The 18225-nt window shown below is 43.1% G+C and overlaps 1 protein-coding gene across 6 annotated transcripts in view; it reads left to right on the top strand.

Moving 5' to 3' along the window:
• Positions 1-14528, top strand: part of LOC135524527 (kelch-like protein 25) — a 47021-nt gene extending 32493 nt beyond the window's left edge. For 3 of the 6 annotated variants that reach the window (XR_010452973.1, XR_010452978.1, XR_010452976.1), the window contains exons 3-4: positions 7355-7433; positions 7779-14528. The gene's annotated coding sequence lies outside the window, so the exon portion shown is untranslated. The remainder of the gene's footprint in view (positions 1-7354; positions 7434-7778) is intronic. The other 3 variants (XR_010452975.1, XM_064952130.1, XM_064952131.1) reach the window with 3 other exon arrangements.
• The last annotated feature ends 3697 nt before the right edge of the window (positions 14529-18225 follow it).

Below are 18225 nucleotides of genomic sequence, written 5' to 3' on the forward strand. Positions count from 1 at the left end.
TTGTAGAACTAGGTGGGGTTCAGCTGAAACTCATACTTTGTGGCTGTGGTAACTAGTGACTACCCTCACCCCTTCTATCTTACTAAGGGCTTGTATATTTGATGAAGGTTGGGTTGTCGAGTTTGTATTCATCCTCCTGCTTGCTGGCGGACATAAGTCCCCTCGTCGGAGAGAGAAATCCAAAAGGATAAGTAATAACACTTCCAACTGTAAAACATTTATTCACCAAATTATGTTAATGTTAAAATTATTTGATATTATTTCTGATGTTAAGTCACTGGTGTTTATCAGCCTGTTGTCAAGCTAGCTAACACAAGATCCATGTTGGGGACGATGAAATAACGGAAGCCCATTTTTAATGACTGAAGCGAAGTGGGCGATGGAACTGTTGGACGACACGAGCCGCAAAGATGGGAGAGGGACATAAAACAAGGCGGGGCCATAGTTGGGGGAAAGCTGAAATTGATGCAAATACTCTGACATCCTTTTGCTATTGACCAATCGAAGCTCAATATAATTTCCAGATCCTACTGGATTGGCTTATACCTAGCCTGCTTGCTAGCACCAACATAAGGGCGAAGCAAGTGTCGCCATCTGAATTTACGCGTTAAAAAGAATCTTGGATATGTCAGACGTGAAAGCTATGATGAACAACTAAACTAACTAATCAAACAAATTTAATCAAATTTATTTATATAACCCTTCTTACATCAGCTGATGTCACAAAGTGCTGTACAGAAACCCAGCCTAAAGCCCCAAACAGCAAGCAATGTAGAAGCAATGCAGGTTTTGAAGCACGGTAGCTAGGAAGAAACCTAGAGAGGAACCAGGCTATGAGGGGTGGACAGTCCTCTTCTGGCTGTGCCGGGTGGAGATTATAACAGAACATGGCCAAGATGTTCAAATGTTCATAAATGACTAGCAGGGTCAAATAATAATAATCACAGTGGCTGTCGAGGGTGCAACAGATCAGCACCTCAGGAGTAAATGTCAGTTGGCTTTTCATAGCCGATCATTCAGAGTATCTCTACCGCTCCTGCTGTCTCTAGAGATTTGAAAACAGCAGGTCTGGGACAGGTAGCACGTCCGGTCAGGGTTCCATAGCCGCAGGCAGAACAGTTTAAACTGGAGCAGCAGCATGGCCAGGTGGACTGGGGACAGCAAGGAGTCATCAGGCCAGGTAGGTCTGAGAAATTGTCCTAGGGTTCAGTTCCTCTGAGAGAGAACGAAAGAGAGAAAAAGAGTGAGCATACTTAATAAATTCACACAGGACACTGGATAAGACAGGATAAATAATCCAGATATAACAGAATGACCCTAGCCCCCCAACACATAACCTACTGCAGCATAAATACTGGAGGCTGAGACAGGAGGGGTCAGGAGACACTGTGGCCCCATCTGAGGACACCCCCGGACAGGGCCAAACAGGAAAGATATAACCCCACCCACTTTGCTAAAGCACAGCCCCCACACCACTAGAGGGATATCTTCAACCACCAACTTACCATCCTGAGACAAGGCCGAGTATAGCCCACAAAGATCTCCGCCACAGTACAACCCAAGTGGGAGCGCCAACCCGGACTGGAAGATCACCAGTAAGCCAGTGACTCAGGCTCTGCAATAGGGGTGGAGAAAGGGGGACCGGCTAGGTGAGACAGCAAGGGTGGTTCCTTGCTCCAGTGCATTTCCGTTCACCTTCACACTTCTGGGCCAGACTACACTCAATCACAGGACCTACTGAAGAGATGAGTCTTCAATAAAGACTTAAAGGTTGAGAACGAGTCTGCGTCTCTCACATGGGTAGGCAGGCCATTCCATGAAAATGGAGCTCTATAGGAGAAAGCCCTGCCTCCAGCTGTTTGCTTAGAAATTCTAGGGACAGTAAGGGGGCCTGTGTCTTGTGACCGTAGCGTAGTGTACGGGTAGGTACGTATGGCAGGACCAAATCGGAAAGATAGGTAGGAGCAAGCCCATGTAATGCTTTGTAGGTTAGCAGTAAAATCTTGAAATCAGCCCTTGCCTTAACAGGAAGCCAGTGTAGAGAGCCTAGCACTGGAGTAATATGATCACATTTTTTGGTTCTATTCAAGATTCTAGCAGCCGTGTTAAGCACTAACTGAAGTTTATTTCGTGCTTTTTCCGGGTAGCCGGAGAGTAGAGCATTTCAGTAGTCTAACCTAGAAGTGACAAAAGCATGGATAAGTTTTTCAGTAGTCTAACCTAGAAGTGACAAAAGCATGGATAAGTTTTTCTGCGTCATTTCTGGACAGAAAGTTTAAGATTTTTGCAATGTTACGTAGTTGGACAAAAGCTGTCCTTGAAACAGTCTTGATATGTTATTCAAAAGAAAGTTCAGGGTTCAATGTAATGCAGAGGTCCTTCACAGTTTTATTTGAGACGACTGTACAACCATCAAGATTAATTGTCAGATTCAACAGAAGATCTCTTTGTTTCTTGGGAAACAAGCATATATGTTTTGTCTAAAAGTTTAAAAGTAGAACATTTTTCGCCATCCATTTCCTTATGTCTGAAACAGAGGCTTCCAGGGAGGGCATTTTTGAGGCTTCACCATGTTTCATCAAAATGTACAGCTGTGTGACATCCGAATAGCAGTGAAAGTTAACATTATGTTTCCAAATGACATCACCAAGAGGTAAGATATATAGTGAAAACAATAGTGGTCCTAAAACGGAGCCTTGAGGAACACCGAAATTGACATTGATATTGCAACAACACATCATCAGTAGGGTAAAACTAACCTGTCTCACGACGGTCTAAACCAACCCCCTTTGTTAGAAGTCAAACCATCCACAGAGACAAACTGATATCTGTTGTAAAGGTAAGATTTAAATCAGGCCAGAACTTGTCTGTGTAGACCATTTTGCGTTTCCAATCTTTCCAAAAGAATGTGGTGATCAATGGTATCAAAAGCAGCACTAAGGTCTAGGATCACGAGGGCAGATGCAGAGCCTCAGTCTGACGCCATTAAAAGGTAATTTCCCACCTTCAGAAGTGCAGTCTCAGTGCTATAATGGGGTCTAAAACCAGACTGAAGCATTAAGAATACATTGTTAGTCTTCAGGAAGGCAGTAAGTTGCTGCGCAACAGCTTTTTCAAAATGTTTTGAGAGGAATGGGAGATTCGATATAGGCCAATAGTTTTTAAAATATTTTCCTGGTCAAGGTTTGGCTTTTTCAAGAGAGGCTTTATTACTGCCACTTTTAGTGAGTTTGGTACACATCCGGTGGATTGAGAGCTGTTTATTATGTTCAACATAGGAGGGCCAAGCACAGGAAGCAGCTCTTTCAGTAGTTTAGTTGAAATAGGGTCCAGTATGCAGCTTGAAGTTTTAGTGGCCATGATTATTTCATCAATGTGTCAAGATATATAGTACTAAAAAATTGAGTGTCTCCCTTGATCCTAGATCCTGGCAGAGTTGTGCAGACTCAGGACAACTGAGGTTTGGAGGTATATCCAGATTTAAAGAGGAGTCCGTAATTTGCATTCTAATGATCATGATCTTTTCATCAAAGAAGTTCATGAATTAATCACTGTTGAAGTGAAAACCATCCTCTCTTGGGGAATGCTGCTTTTTAGTTAGCTTTGCGACAGTATCAAAAATGCATTTTGGATTGTTCTTATTTTCCTCAATTAAGTTGGTACTGCCTTTCCAAGCTAGTCGGAAGACTTCCAATTTGGTGTAGAGCCATTTCCTTTCCAATTTTCTGGAAGCTTTCTTCAGAGCCCGGGTATTTTCTGTATATCAGGAAGCTAGTTTCTTATGACACATGTTTTTAGGGGTGCGACTGCATCTAGGGTATTGTGCAAGGTTCAATTGAGTTCCTCAGGTGGTTAACTGATTTTTGTACTTTGACGTCCTTGGGTAGGTGGAGGGAGGCTGGAAGGGCATCTAGGAATCTTTGGGTTGTCCGAGAATTTATAGTACGAATTTTGATGATCCTTGGTTGGGATCTGAGCAGATTATTTGTTGCGATTGCAAACGTAATAAAATGGTGGTCCGATTATGAGGGGGAAAAAACATTCAGATCCATAACATTTATTCCAGTTAACAAAACTAGGTCCAAAGTATGACTGTGGCAGCGAGTAGGTCCGGAGGCGTGTTGGACAAAACCCACTGAGTCCATGATGGCTCCGAAAGCCTTGGAGGGTGTCTGTGGACTTTTCCATGTGAATATTAAAGTCACCAAAAATTAGAATATTATCTGCTATGACAACAAGGTCCGATAGGAATTCAGGGAACTCAGTGAGGAACGCTGTATATGGCCCAGGAGGTGTGTAAACAGTAGCTATAAAAAGTGATTGTGTAGGCTGCATAGATTTCATGACTAGAAGCTCAAAAGACGAACATTTCAGTTTTTTTTTGTAAATTGAAATTTGCTATTGTAAATGTTAGCAACACCTCTGCCTTTGTGGGATGTGTGGGGGGATATGGTCACTACTGTAACCAGGAGGTGAGGCCTCATTTAACACAGTATATTCATCAGGCTTAAGCCATGTTTCAGTCAGGCCAATCACATCAAGATTATGATCAGCCATTAGTTCATTGAATATAACTGCCTTGGAAGTGAGGAATCTAACATTAAGTAGCCCTATTTTGAGATGTGAGGTATCACAATCTCTTTCAATCATGGCAGGAATGGAGAAGGTCTTTATTCCAGTAAAGATTGCTGAGGCGAACACCGCCGTGTTTAGTTTTGCCCAACCTAGGTCGAGGCACAGACAATTGAATGGGGATAGCTGAGCTGACTACGCTGACTGTGCTTAGTGGCAGACTCCACTAAGCTGACAGGCTGGCTAACAGCCTGCTGCCTGGCCTGCACCCTATATCATTGTAGAGCTAGGGGAGTTAGAGCCCTGTCTATGTTCGTAGATAAGATGAAAACACCACTCCAGCTAAGATGGAGTCCTTCACTCCTCAACAGGCCAGGCTTGGTCCTGTTTGTGGGTGACTCCCAGAAAGAGGGCCAGTTATCTACAAATTCCATCTTTTGGGAGGGGCAGAAAACAGTTCTCAACCAGCGATTGAGTTGTGAAACTCTGCTGTAGAGCTCATCACTCCCCCTAACTGGGAGGGGGCCAGAGACAATTACTCGATGCCGACACATCTTTCTAGCTGATTTACATGCTGAAGCTATGTTGCGCTTGGTGACCTGACGGTTTCATCCTAACATCGTTGGTGCCGACTTGGATAACAATAACCCTATTAGAGGTCGACAGATTATGATTTTTCAACACCGATACCGATTATTGGAGGACCAAAGGGGCCGATATCGATTAATCGGCCGATTTAAAAAAAAATGTATTTGTAATAATGACAATTTCAACCATACTGAATTAACACTTATTTTAACTTAATATAATACATAAATAAAATCTATTTAGCCTCAAGTAGATAATGAAACATGTTCAATTTGGTTAAAATAATGCAAAAACAAAGTGTTGGAGAAGAACGTTAAGTGCAATATGTGCTATGTAAGAAAGCAAACGTTTAAGTTCCTTGCTCAGAACATGAGAACATATGAAAGCTGGTGGTTCCTTTTAACATGAGTCTTCAATATTCCCAGGTAAGAAGTTTTAGGTTGTCGTTATTTTAGGACTATTTCCCTCTATACCATTTGTATTTCATTAACCTTTGACTATTGGATGTTCTTATAGGCACTTTAGTATTGCCAGTGTAACAGTATAGCTTCCGTCCCTCTCCTCGCTCCTCCATGGGCTTGAACCAGCAACACAACAACAACAGCCACCACATCGAAGCAGCGTTACCCATGCAGAGCAAGAGAAACAACCACCCGCTCAGAGCTAGTGAAGTTTGAAACGCTATTAGCACGCGCTAACTAGCTAGCCATTTCACTTCGGTCACACCAGCCTCATCTCGGGATTTGATAGGTTTCAAGTCGTAAACAGCGCAATGCTTGACGCACAACGAAGAGCTGCTGGCAAAACGCATGGAAGTGCTGTTTGAATGAATGTTTACGCGCCTACTTCTGCCTAGCACCGCTCAGTCAGATACTTAGATACTTGTATGCTTGTATGCTCAGTCAGATTATATGCAACACAGGACACCCTAGATAATATCTAGTAATATCATCAACCATGTGTAGGTAACTTGTGATTATGATTGATGGTTTTTTATAAGATAAGTTTAATGCTAGCTAGCAACTTACCTTGGCTTACTGCATTTGTGTAACAGGCAGTCTCCTTGTGGAGTGCAACGAGAGAGAGGCAGGTCATTATTGCGTTGGACTAGTTAACTGTAAGGTTGCAAGATTGGTTCCCCTAGCTGACAAGGTGAAAATCTGTCTTTCTGCCCCTGAACGAGGCAGTTAACCCACCATTCCTAGGCCGTCATTGAAAATAAGAATGTGTTCTTAACTGACTTGCCAAGTTAAATGAAGATTAAATAAAGGTGTAAGAAATAAAAGGCAAATCGTCGCCCAAAAATAATACCATTTTCCGATTGTTATGAAAACTTGAAATCGGCCCTAATTAATCGGCCATTCCGGTTAATCGGTCGACCTCTAAACCCTATACACTCTACACTTGCCAGTTTTAGCTTTAGCCAGCACCATCTTCAGATTAGCCTTAATGTCGGCAGCCCTGCCCCCTGGTAAACAGTTTATGATCGCTGGATGATTCATTTTACGTCTAATATTGCGGGTAATGGAGTCGCCAATGACTAGGGTTTTCAATTTGTCAGAGCTAATGGTGGGAGGCTTCGGCGTCTCAGACCCCGTAATGGGAGGAGTAGAGACAAGAGAAGGCTCGGCCTCTGACTCCGACCCGCTGCTTAATGGGGAGAACCTGTTGAATGTTTCTGTTGGCTGAATGAGCGACACCGGTTGAGCGTTCCTACAGCATTTTCTTCCAGAAGCCATGAGAACATTGTCCGGCTGTGGGGACTGTGTGAGGGGATTTATACTACTATCTGTACTTACTGGTGGCACAGAAGCTGTTTCATCCTTTCCTACACTGAAATTGCCCTTGCCTAACGATTGCGTCTGAAGCTGGACGAACCACGTCCAGATAAAGCGTCAGGGGTGGAAGAAAATTGAATGAAAAAAGTTGAGCAAGGAGAAAAAAATTCAAATATAAACGGTAATTAAAAAAATAGAAATCAGTGAAGTTGGCAGGTAGCAAAGTAAGGTGAGCAACAAACCGCACAGCAGCACGTAAACAAGTCTACAAGTTGTGACCGGAAATGAACACTAATCGTAGATTCAGTAGTTTTAATTGTGAAGACCCAGACGTTATTTATTTTTTTATCATGAATTGGCTAATTTTCTAGCCAGCTAAAGACATGTGGCAAATTAGTTTTCCCATTTGTTTTCAGGGACTAAAGAGGGCACCTGATTGGCATTTCACACAATTGGCTTAGCAGGAGGAAACAGTTATGCTTAACTCATTTGGAGGTAAGACATTTCAACATCTGATGGAAAAATGTAAATGCAGCCAGTTGTGTTCTGTTCAATCTAATCTAAGTTTTTTGTGCGTTCTGTTGAGTCTGTTTACCTAATGTTTGCTGACTTTCTCTTACGATATTGTGTTGTACCGTTGGGTTTGTCTTTACTAGTTAAAATTAGAGGATAAGTTATTTTACTACTCTTAATGTAAACAAATTGATCAAGTCTATAAATATACAAAACTTAACAAAACAATGGCACATTAAGAGGTTGGTGTGGCTTCAGCAACTTGAACCAGCACTGGAATTTGAGCAGTGAGGTTAATATCTCCCCTCTTATCTGTGCTTGTTCCAGGTTGAAGGATATCCCACCCTGACACCTGGGCAGATGTAAAGAACTTGAGAACCGCCCAGCCACCAGGACAATCACCATATCCCAGGATTTGTTTCAGGGGTGTGCAACATCACAATGTTAGATACTTACTGCACTGCTGGAGATAGCTGGTGCAGCGAAATGCTTATGCTTCTATAACATCTGCTAATCTGTGACGTAACCAATACACTTTTATTTGATATAGAAATAGATTCATCCAGGTTATTGTTTGTCATGCAGATTGTTCAGGTCATTGTAATTTATGACGCTCATTCTAAAATACAGATGTGACTTCTGGGGGATTGCACTGTGTGCAAGTCTTACATTTAGACCACAATTAGTTGAATGAGGTGTTGGTAAAGGGCTGGAACAAAAACCTGTAAACTCCTATGTATAAAAACATTTTAAAAACCGGTGGAATTTTCCAAGATATTTAAAGGCACAGTCAACTAAGTGCATGTAAACATCTGACCCACTGGAATTGTGATACAGTGAATTGTAAGTGAAATAATCTGTCTGTTAACAATTGTTGGAAAAATTACTTATGTCATGCACGAAGTAGATGTCCTAACAGACTTGCCAAAACTATAGTTTGTTAACAAGAAATTTGTGGAGTTGTTGAAAAACGAGTTTTAATGACTCCAACCTAGGTGTATGTAAACTTCCAACTTCAACTGTATGTACCCCACGCATACAATTATCTGTAGGGTTCCTCAGTCGAGCAGTGAGTATCAAACACAAAGACCAGGGAGGTCTTCCAATGCCTCACAAAGGGCAGCTAAAAATTGATGCAGACATTGAATATCCCTTTTGAGCATGAAGTTATGAATTACACTTTGGATGGTGGATCAATACACCCAGTCACTACAAAGATGCAGGTGTCCTTCCTAACTCAGTTACCGAAGAGGAAGGAAACAGTTAGAGTAAAATTGGCTGTGATATGACAAAATGGAGGATGGATTAACAACATTGTAATTTATAAACTATACTAACCGAAATGACAGCGTGAAAAGGAAGCCTGTACAGAATAAAAATAATATAAAATCACTGAGTACAGCTTTTCATATTTCGAAGCATGGTGGTGGCTTCATCATGTTATGGGTATGCTTGTCATCGGCAAGGTTTTTTATTTATTTAATTTAAATAAACCGAGGTAAGCAGGCAAAAGATACATGAAGATGTTGGTTGATCTCTACGACGCACACAAGCTTCAGGGGATTCATCTGAAGGTAACCCAGGACCTGGCTGTAAAAATTGCGAAAAGTGCATATGGGGTAAAATGAGCCAAAAATAATGTGGCCAAACCTGAGTTTTATTATATATCTCTGATATAGGACAGACACTTCAAACTCTTGTTCCTTATTATTTATTTATTTTACTGTGTTTTGCTATTTATGAATTATTCAATGCGTTTCTATGAGCTCTAGCAGTAAATCAAATCAAAGTTTGTCACGTGCGCCGAATACGACAGGTGAAATGCTTACTTACAGGCTCTAACCAATGGTGCCAAAAAAAGGTATGTGTGTGTGTGTGTGGGTAAGTAAAGAAATAAAACAACAGTAGAAAGACATTTTTAAAAAGAGTAGCAAGGCTAAATACAGACACCTGTTAGTCAGGCTTATTGAGGTAGAATGTACATGTAGGTATTGTTAAAGTGACTGTGCATATATGATGAACACAGAGTAGCAGAAGCGTAAAAAGGGGTTGGCGGGTGGTGGGACACAATGTAGATAGCCCGGTTAGCCAATGTGCGGGAGCACTGGTTGGTCGGGCCAATTGAGGTAGTATGTACATGAATGTATAGTTAAAGTGACTATGCATGTAAGATAAACAGAGAGTAGTAGCAGAGTAAAAGAGGGGTTGGGGGGGTGGCACACAATGCAAATAGTCCGGGTGACCATTGGTTACCTGTTCAGGAGTCTTATGGCTTGGGTTAAAAACTGTTGAGAAGCCTTTTTGTCATAGATTTGGCACTCCGGTACCGCTTGCCATGCGGTAGTAGAGAGAAGAGTCTATGACTGAGGTGCCTGGGGCCTTCCTCTGACACCGCCTGGTGTAGAGGACCTGGATGGCAGGCAGCTTCGCACTACCCTCTGAAGTGCCTTGCGCTCGCAGGCCGAGCAATTGCCGTACCAGGCAGTGATGCTCTCGAAGTTGCAGCTGTAGAACCTTTTGAGGATCTCAGGACCCATGACAAATCTTTTTAGTTTCCTGAGGGGGAATAGGCTTTGTCTTGCCCTCTTCACGACTGTCTTGGTGTGTTTGGACCAATCTAGTTTGTTGTTGATGTGGACACCAAGGAATTTGAAGCTCTCAACCTGCTCCACTGTAGCCCCGTCGATTAGAATGGGGATGTGCTCTGTGCTCCTTTTCCTGTAGTCCACAATCATCTCCTTAGTCTTGGTTACATTGAGGGATAGGTTGTTATTGCACCACCCGGCCAGGTCTCTGACCTCCTCCCTTATAGGCTGTCTCGTCGTTGTCGGTGATCAGGCCTACCACTGTTGTGTCGTCAGCAAACTTAATGATGGTGTTGGAGTCGTGCCTGGCCATGCAGTCGTGGGTGAACAGGGAGTACAGGAGGGGACTGAGTACGCACCCCTGGGGAGCTCCAATGTTGAGGATCAGCGTGGCAGATGTGTTGCTACCTACCCTCACTACCTGGGGCCGGCCTGTCAGGAAGTCCAGGATCCAGTTGCAGAGGGAGGTGTTTAGTCCCAGGATCCTTAGCTTAGTGATGAGCTTTGAGGGTACTATGGTGTTGAATGCTGAGCTATAGTCAATGAACAGCATTCTCACATAGGTGTTCCTTTTGTCCAGGTGGGAAAGGTCAGTGTGGTGTGCAATAGAGTTTGCATCATCTGTGGATCTGTTTGGGCGGTATGCAAATTGGAGTGGGTCTAGGGTTTCAGGGATAATGGTGTTAATATGGTGGTCTGCTTGAACCATGTTAGACTCAATCAGGGACATGTTGAAAATGTCAGTAAAGAAACCTGCCAGTTGGTCAGCACATGCCCAAAGCACACGTCCTGGTAATCCGTCATGCCCCACAGCCTTGGGTATGTTGACCTGTTTAAAGGTCTTACTCACATCGGCTATGGAGAGCGTGATCACACAGTCGTCCTGAACAGCTGATGCTCTCATGCATGCCTCAGCGTTGCTTGCCTCGAAGCAAGCATAGAAGTGATTTAGCTCGTCTGGTAGGCTCGTGTCACTGGGCAGCTCGCGGCTGTGCTTCCCTTTGTAGTCTGTAATAGTTTGCAAGCCCTGCCACATCCGCCGAGCGTCAGAGCCGGTGAAGTCTGATTCAATCTTAGCCCTGTATTGACGCTTTGCCTGTTGATAGTTCGTCGCAGGGCATAGCGGAATATCTTGTAAGCTTCCAGGTTAGAGTCCCGCACCTTGAAAGCGGCAGCTCTACCCTTTAGCTCAGTGCGAATGTTGCCTGTTATCCATGGCTTCTGGTTGGGGTATGTACGTACAGTCACTGTGGGGATAATGTTCTCAATGCACTTATTGATAAAGCCAGTGTCTGATGTGGTGTATTCCTCAATGTCATCGGAAGAATCCCGGAACATGTTCTAGTCTGTGATAGCAAAGCAGTCCTGTAGTTTAGCATCTGCTTCATCTGACCATTTTTTTATAGGCCGAGTCACTGATGCATCCTGCTTTCATTTTTGCTTGTAAGCGGGAATCAGGAGGATAGAGTTGTGGTCGGATTTACCAACTGGAGGGCGAGGGAGAGCTTTGTACGCATTTCTGTGTGTGGAGTACAGGTGATCTATAATTTTTCCCCTCTGGTTGCACATTTAACATGTTGATAGAGATTTGGTAGAACTGATTTAAGTTTCCCAGCATTAAAGTCTCTGGCCACTAGGAGCGCCGCCTCTGGGTGAGTGGTTTCCTGTTTGCTTATTTCCTTATACAGCTGACTGAGTGCGGTCTTAGTGCTAGCATCTGTCTGTGGTGGTAAATAAACAGCCACGAAAAGTATAGCGGAGAACAGTAGTGTGGCCTGCAGTTTATCACAATATACTCAACTTCTGGCGAGCAAAATCTAGAGACTTCCTTAGATTTTGTGCACCAGCTGTTGTTTACAAATATGCACAGACCGCCGCCGCCCCGTCTTACCGGAGTGTGCTGTTCTATCCTGCCGGTGCAGAGTATATCCTTCTAGCTGAATATCCATGTCGCCATTCAGCCACAATTCCGTGAGGATATTACAGTTTTTTTGAAGGCTATATTCAATGTTAAATGTTTTTTTTTTGATACCTACATAGGTCATAAAAAATTCTAAATCAAATGGCTAAATGATACATTTTATGAACAACTTATAACAATTCCATACGTTAGCTTAGTAGATATTGTGATCTAAGGACTTGAACCTATAGGGGGTTTAATTGCACATACAGAACTAACATTAACAATATGCATGCCAGTCATTCCTGCTTTATTTGACCTTTATTTAACTAGGCAAGTCAATTAAGAATAAATTCTTATTTACATGTATCTTATTTACAATCACGGCGTACCCTGGCCAAACCTGGACGACGCTGGGTCAATTGTGCCCCGCCCTATGGGACTCCCTATCACGGCCAGATGTGATTCAGCCTGGATTCAAACCAGGGACTGTAATGACATCGCTTGCAAAGAGATGTACTGCCTTAGACCGCTGCGCCACTCAGGAGCCCTGAGGGTTGACGAGAGATTAACTGCTTCTCCTAGTTTTTATGAGAGATATTACTGTGATGAAAATTCCAGATTGTCTGCATAATCAAATAACATACAGCTCAGACACCCATATAGACCCCACAATAAATGCCACCAGGGTCTCTTCACCGTCCAAGTCCAAAACGAATTCATGCCAACACACAGTATTTACTATACAGAGCCATGATCTCATGGAACTCCCTTCCATCTCCATTTACTCAAGCAAAATTACCAATTAAAAATGTATAAAACATCTCATGGCACAATAGGGACTGAAATTATGCACACACTAACGGTCTACACATTCTTTAGTTGTATTGTTTGTATATTGTTGTATTTTACATTTATGTGACCGTTCTTGTCTATCAGTGTATCTGTGGAAGAATAGCTGCTGCTTCTGCAACATCTACTGGGGATCTGAATAAACCAATAAGTTGTGTTGATGTCTTGAGTCTGTATTCCTCATTGGCGCTGTTTTGTCTATTTCAGTGTTTTGCCTCTGAGACATGAGACTTTGGTTTCACTGTGTATCCATCCGCCTCTCTGTTCACAGATGTCACATGTTTCCGGCCATAGTGACTAGCAGAGGCTTGCTGGGGCTTGCCTGCCTGTAGACCAACGAGATGTGTCAAGCGAGTGAAGGGTTTGGTTCCGCCAGGGTCGCCCAGCTATAGCTGTTACGCTAAACACCCCCTCGGAGGTAAAGACTGTTCCAGATTATCTGAGGGGTGCGTGGTCCAACGGCAGAACACAAGGTCCTCCAAGAGGGATGCCATTTGCTGGATCTTCTCCCTCACATCACAAGGAGACATCCATACCATGCTTCCTAACAGTCTTATTCATGACCATGGAGAGAAACAGACTCTTTATAGACAGACAACCGATTTGGGTATTATTGCTCAATATTTCTAACTGAGGCCATTTTTAAATGTCTTATTATTTGAGGGATCCCCTATTAGATCATTCCAGCTTTGAACCCAGACAATGTAGTCTTAAGGGGTGATTGTTTTTTGTAAATGGCAATTAATTAACTACAGTAAGCAGGAACACTATCCTTTCCATCATAAAATGTGGTGCTGTTTTATTAGCTCTTTGCTGTAGGCTCTCAGCACACACTGTTAATGAGCCTCAGCACACTCAGATCCAACAAGCAGCCCTACACTACATTGCAAGTCAACTCTTTAAAACAATGAGATACTGTATATCAAAGAAACACAACACGTATCATCTAACTTTCAGGGGAAGTACATGTTAAAGTATAAGCAGTTGTACTGTATTTACTTTGTATCTATGAAACAATTCAGCCTGGGACTCCTGTCAACACCACAGCACAATTTGCTATTGTTGACCTCTTATCATTGAAGCATTTCTTGAAGGTATGAAACGATACCCATTACTCACTGGTTTCATCAAGATTGTTTCCATGTCATTTCAACCCCCAAATTAAATGTGATTACATTGGAAACATGGAAAACTGATTTGGATTAGCAAAAAGTAATCAACGTAGTCTTTTTTCACCCACCTTTTAACCTAAATCCAATGGACATGGTGACATTTCGTGTTGATTTCAAGTTGAATTCACAATTGTTGACAACTCAACCAAATTTAAAATCAAAACTAGATGTTGAAATTGCATCTGTACCTGGGTACATTGTGGTTGATGTGTGTTTTAGTTATACAACCTTTGCACTTGGCACTATACATTTGATAATATGTCAATGAGGGTACTAAGCTTTGATATTGGGATTTTTCCAGGGGTGGATTTGGTTTATATCTGGAGTTTATTTGTGGAATGATAGCTGCCCAGAAGCTACAACCTTTTTCTTCAGAAGACCCGTAGGAGGGGGGATTTTGTTTTATGATAAAGACTCACTTTTAAACTACAGTTACTTTTCCATGTGGGGGGTGCCTTCAATGACTGTAATAAGGCCTCCTTGTGAACTGAATTTTTGTGCCTAATACTGGTAGAAAGGTTTGTCATAAATTCACTCTTTGAATAAATGACTTTTTAATTCACATTGACTACTGGTTGGTTCCATAAGTACAGGGACGGGGATTAATTGAGTACCACAGCCTGCCGGCCTGATTTGTCACACCTCTAATGCAGACATTCCAGAGGGCTTTGAAGTAGACAAAATCCTCTTATGATCATAGTTAGAGTTAGATTAAGAGCAGTGGGGATTTATTCCGGAATTTCATCCTTTTTCTGATGTGGTTAGTCTGATGAGAACATTAATAGAAGAGGTAATAGGCAGCCAAGTAGTCGAAGGAGGTGTCCACTTCACTGGCTGTAGCAACAACATTGCAAGAAATATGTTCTCTTGAAAGCTAAGATTCATTATTTAATGCAAGGTTTTTTGGAAGCACAGTTCGGTCGATATTCTTTATTTTACTTTAGGATTCAAAACACTTACTCTTGCAATATGCTGCATCAAATGACCCATTCTGTATTTTCACTTGTATATAGAATCCCTCCTTCATGAGCACCAATATAAAGACCCTAAAGCTAGCCCAGTGAAGGCAACAGTAACAATAAACCTCGCTCTGCTGAATATGTTGTCTGCCTAAATCAATTATTTAGAGTTCTATTTATAACTGTTTGACTTGCAACCCTCTCTTTCCCGGGATACAAGGGTCTTGTCCTGTAACATTTGCTCTGCTACAGCGAGAAGCTATTAGCATGACCCATTAGGCTGGGAGTGACAGGTGTGGAAGCGGACCACAACAGAGATATTTCCAGCTCAGTCCTGGCCCCTCAGGGAAAATAAATGCAAACTGTAGATTTCCCAGATTATTTTTTTTAGCTGAAAGGAAAGTTTAAAAACAGAAGTATTGTCCCCGGCCACTTTTTAAGTAGTGGAAATGGGAATATTCGATCTAGATGTCCACTCGTCCTTATACCCGTCCAAATAATAACACCAACCCACTCACCAATCTCTCAACCTGACACTCAGAGTGACAGTATGTCCACAAGGTTGTTGCAACTCTGTTTTTAGCTCATTACAGACACATTTACCCTCACCTCTAATCTGCGTGTGTGGCTGTCAGCCCAGAAGCTTTAGGAGGAGTTCCAAAGACAGCCAATGAAGGGCACAGGCAGGCATCGCCAGGCAGCGTAGCAAGTCCTCTGGGCAGGTGGAAGGTGAGTCTTCTGCCAGGAGACGATCCCACCTGCCTCTCAGCCGTCTGGACAGACCACCTGCTGCCCTTCATCATCGCTGATATCCAATATCATCCAAGATCACCCTCCCTCCAACACATACTTTAATGCCCTTAGGGTTTTACAAGAGACTGCAAATATCACATTCCCTTTTCATTTATTAATTTATGTGTACAAGGATGTGGGCTTGTCCTGCATGTTAGATTGGGATGGCACTGTTCATAAAACTAATTGATTATCCATGTAATCAATTCCCACTATATGCTGTTTTCCATCCTGAGATGGTGGCACTCTGCACCAGGACGTCCCTTGTAACCCCACACAAATTTACTTCTGGCTACAGGTGTTACCATATAATAAAGTACTATACCTAACTACTTTCAGGCCACGTACTTCCAAACTGCTACATGAAATGGTCTGTGTATGGCCCTAATAGCATGTTAGCATTCACAGGGAGGTTGCTCTCTAATTGAAATGCAGCATTAGAGTTGTTACAGATGTTTTCATAAGCTGCTTCATAATTGAGCAATCCTGGATCTTCACTTATGTATATTTTAGCATATCCACCCCTCTCTTCCCAGTTCAGAAAACCCTCAAGCAACACTTAAGTCATGCTAAACTTCACAGGATTTCAAAATGCAATGAATGCCTACTGTTTTGAATAAATAAATATCAACAACCTTTCTCACTGTTCAGAGAAGGGAACACAAAATGCCTTGTTTCAGTGTCCTTTCATGTTTTCTAACAGAATACTTATGCTTTGGCATTGCATTTGCTCAATGACTACATGCTACAGTACATCCCCACCGATAATACAGCCAGACATATATGGCAGGGTCTACAGGAAATCACTACAAAAATAAAACCAGCCACGTCACGGACACCGATGACACACTTCCAGACAAAATGAACACCGTCTTTGCCCGCTTTGAGGATAATACAGTGCCATTGTCGCAGACCGCTAACAAGGACTGCACCCCCCCCCCCTTCTCCGTGGCCGATGTGAGTACGTCCTCAGAGCATGCGCAGACCAGCTGGCTATCAAGGACTGTGGGCTCTCCTTCTCCGTGGCCAACGCGAGTAAGACATTTAAACGTGTTAACCCTCACAAGGCTGCCAACCCAGACGGCATCCCTTACCGCGTCCTGGTGGCTGGTATGTTTACGGACATATTTAATCTCTCCCTATCCGTCAAATAACAACATTGACGAATACACTGATTCGGTGTGCGAGTTCATTAGAACGTGCGTTGAAGATGTCGTTCCCATAGTAACGATTAAAACATTCCCTAACCAGAAACCTTGGATTGATGGCAGCATTCGCGTGAAACTGAAAGCGCGAACCACTGCTTTCAATCAGGGCAAGGTGTCTGGTAACATGACTGAATACAAACAATGCAGCTATTCCCTCCGTAAGGCTATCAAACAAGCTAAGCGTCAGTACAGAGACAAAGTAGAATCCCAATTCAACGGCTCAGACACAAGAGGCATGTGGCAGGGTCTACAGTCAATCACGGACTACAGGAAGAAATCCAGCCCAGTCACGGACCAGGATGTCTTGCTCCCAGGCAGACTAAATAACTTTTTTGCCCGCTTTGAGGACAATACAGTGCCACTGACACTGCCTACAACAGAAAAATGCGGTCTCTCCTTCACTGCAGCCGAGGTGAGTAAAACATTTAAACGTGTTAACCCTCGCAAGGCTGCAGGCCCAGACGGCATCCCCAGCCGCGCCCTCAGAGCATGCGCAGACCAGCTGGCTGGTGTGTTTACAGACATATTCAATCAATCCCTATACCAGTCTGCTGTCCCCACATGCTTCAAGATGGCCACCATTGTTCCTGTACCCAAGAAGGCAAAGATAACTGAACTAAATGACTACTACCCGTAGCACTCACTTCTGTTATCAAGAAGTGCTTTGAGAGACTAGTCAAGGATCATATCACCTCCACCTTATCGGCCACCCTAGATCCACTTCAGTTTGATTACCGCCCCAACAGGTCCACAGACAAAGCAATCGCCATCACACTGCCCTATCCCATCTGGACAACCTATGTAGGAATGCTGTTCATTGACTACAGCTCAGCGTTCAAGACCATAGTATCCTCTCAACCCGCCTTGTGCAAATGGGGCTTGGACTTTGATGGGCCGTCCCCAGGTGGTGAAGGTAGGAAACAACATCTCCACTTCACTGACCCTCAACACTGGGGCCCCACAAGGGTGTGTGCTTAGCCCCCTCCTGTACTCCCTGTTCACCCACGACTGCGTGGCTATGCACGCCTCTAAGTCAATCATCAAGTTTGCAGACAACACAACAGCAGTGGGCTTGATTACCAACAACAAGAAACAGCCTACAGGGAGGAGGTGAGGGCACTCTGTGTTTGGTGTCAGGAAAACAACCTCTCAGTCATTGTCAACAAAATAAAATAAATGCTTGTGAACTTCAGGAAACAGTAGAGGGAGCACTCCCCTATCCACTTCGAAGAGACAGCAGTGGAGAAGGACGAAAGTTTTAAATTCCTCGGCCTACACATCACAGACAAACTGAAATGATCCATAC

Source organism: Oncorhynchus masou, chromosome 31, assembly GCF_036934945.1.
Source record: "Oncorhynchus masou masou isolate Uvic2021 chromosome 31, UVic_Omas_1.1, whole genome shotgun sequence".
Lineage (NCBI taxonomy): Eukaryota > Metazoa > Chordata > Actinopteri > Salmoniformes > Salmonidae > Oncorhynchus > Oncorhynchus masou.